Here is a 2,705-nt window from a genome sequence, read left to right as displayed (position 1 = left end):
AGAAATGGCCCTAAACATGAGATTAAGAAGCAACTCACATCTTCTGTCCTCAAACAGGTTAGGGCCCTTCAACAAAGTTGAAGAGGGGCCTAAAATATGATGTTTTCCAGAACTGTAAAAACCCCAAAAACAAACACAGGTATGCCAGCACTATCCTTGCACATGGGGGGCACCCACTCATTTCTTTATTGTTTTCTTTTACTCACCCGTGTGACCCACGATGCAACCTATACTTTTTCTTTTCTTTACACTCTTGTTCCCCACTTTCTTTATTATATATATATATATATATCTCTTTTTATTATATTATATTAAAAAAAAAAAAAAATCTTCATCTCTCCTCCGTTTGATTTCCAACTCCATTATTTTTATTTTTATTTATTTTCTCCAAACCACTTTCCTTATTTTCTCCATCTTTCATTTTTTGATTTCAAATATATTTTTATTATTTTTTCTTTATTTTTCTTTCACATTCTTTTTAATCTTTTTCCAATTCCCTTCATACCATATAGCTTTGCACACCAAATCATATTTTATTCATCTCAGGGATCAACCCCGATCACAATTTTACACACACAAAAAAAAAAAAAAAAAAACCAACAAACAAACAAACCACCACAACACACCCGCACCCACAGTGGGATTTTTCTTCTCTACTCTGCTGCAGGTCTCTTCTTCTTGCTTTTCTCTTGGGTGTCCCTTACCGGCGCTGCCTCCATACTACCCACTCCACCGAGCACGTTCACTCCACCCTGCTCCTCCACTACAGCATATGGTGGACCTCCAAATCGGAACATCACGGTAGCCTTCCGCTTCAGCTCCTTGTTTTCCGCCTTCAGCACACTTATCTCTGCTCGCGCATCCTTATACATGCGCTGGAGCAGAGCCAATTGGCCGTTTAAATGCTGCACCTCATTTGTCCTACTCTGCAGCCGGTGCGACAAGTTTGTGACTGCCGTCATCGTCTCCACACAGGACTTCAAAGTATACTGATTGGCTTCAATGTCAGTTTGCACTGCCATTTTTTGCTCCACAGACCGCATAGGAAAGTTCAACGGAGCAAACCCTGGGGCGCTTGGTTGAGGTTCACTGGCCCCCGCACCAGTTATCTCTCTTGTTGACTCGTTAAGGTCTGGAAAGAGAGTGAGCAGACCACGGGAAGACGAAGCCATTTTCTGGACAATAGAGTGTTACAGAGTGTCTCTCTCAGAAATCTCTCTCAGAAAACAGAGTGTTACAGAGTATCTCTCTCAGAAATCTCTCTCAGACAACAGAGTGTTACAGAGTATCTCTCTCAGAAATCTCTCTCAGAAAACAGAGTGTTACAGAGTATCTCTCTCAGAAATCTCTCTCAGAAAACGAAGAGTTTTTCAGAGTTTTTCTAGCAGGTTTTTGTCTCTGCTTCCAAGCCTCAGCCTCCGCTTCGGTTTATAAAGACCATGACAAAGAGGCCGACACGCGTTCTGTCGATCACGTGCATCGCCGCGTGTCTGGCGCACCTTTTGATGGCACGCCTTTTTATGGATTGGGCACGCCTTTTGATGGCACGCCTTTTGATGGCACGCCTTTTGAAAACATGGGCACGCCTTTTGATGGCACGCCTTTTTATGGATTGGGCACGCCTTTTGATGGCACGCCTTTTGAAAGATTGGGCACACCTTTTGAGGGTGCGACTTTATAAGGGTCCGACAAGACTCTGTAAACTGTCCCGACATTGATTCCGGTTAGCTCCTTTATGGGTCCGACAAGACTCTGTAAACTGTCCCGACATTGATTCCGGTTAGTTTCTACAAGGGTCCAGCAAGACTCCGTAAACTGTCACAACAACTGTCACAACATTGTCTGCTACAACGGTCCGACATGACCCCATAAACTGTCTTCTACATCGGTCTGACACCGCCATCTAGTGTCCTCTACACCGTTATGACACCCCCATACAGTGTCCTCTACAACGTTATGACACCACCATCCAGTGTCTTCACCAATGGTCTGACACGATCATACAGTGTCTTTTATCCTCTTTTATTTTTATGTATTTTCTTGTTTTGTTACTCTCTCCAAACTCAAGTTGGTTAGTTCCTATCCCCCTTGAGTTTGCGGGGGGCTGTTAAAATCCACCTACTCTCCACCTACTTCACCCACTTAAACCTACTCCACTAAACCTAACCCACTACACCACTACCACCTCACCTACTCCACTAAACCTTCACCCACTTAAACCTACTCCACTAAACCTAACCCACTACACCACTACCACCTCACCTACTCCACTAAACCTAACCCACTACACCACTACCACATCCACTTCACCTACTCCTCACCTACTACACACTCACCCTCTCCTATATATAGGAATCATTGTAACCATAACATTAATATCAATCAATAATACAATTCTCTATTTCTCTTTATACATTAAATTTTCTACAGGCTGCACTCCCATGCAAGAAAAAAGGGCCAAAAGGTGGCCAAAGAGGCAAGTGGTATATGCAAAGCCCAAACTGAAAAATTCCCTTCTACAACATTGAAGAGGGACCAAAAATATGACTATTTACAGAACTGTAAAAACTCCAAAACAGTATACAAACATGCTAGAAATGCGATGCAAAATGAGGCTCAAAAGTGGCTATAACACAAAGTATGCAAAATATTCATCAAACAGCCAAAGACCCTTAATGAAACATGAAGAATGGGCCAAAATAAGA

The 2,705-nt window shown here is 42.6% G+C and overlaps 1 long non-coding RNA gene across 1 annotated transcript; it reads right to left on the bottom strand.

Moving 5' to 3' along the window:
- Positions 1–1,366: 1,366 nt before the first annotated feature.
- Positions 1,367–1,889, bottom strand: LOC145795338 (uncharacterized). Its single transcript, XR_014336127.1, has 2 exons — positions 1,638–1,889; positions 1,367–1,550 (listed from the first exon to the last, which is right to left on the bottom strand). It is a non-coding gene; the product is annotated as an uncharacterized LOC145795338 (long non-coding RNA).
- Positions 1,890–2,705: the final 816 nt, after the last annotated feature.

Source organism: Camellia sinensis, chromosome 7 (genome assembly GCF_055761805.1).
Source record: "Camellia sinensis isolate YWXY chromosome 7, ASM5576180v1, whole genome shotgun sequence".
NCBI classification, from domain to species: Eukaryota; Viridiplantae; Streptophyta; class Magnoliopsida; order Ericales; family Theaceae; genus Camellia; species Camellia sinensis.
Note: the sequence above shows the minus strand (reverse complement) of the source record. Positions and strands in the feature narration are given on the sequence as shown.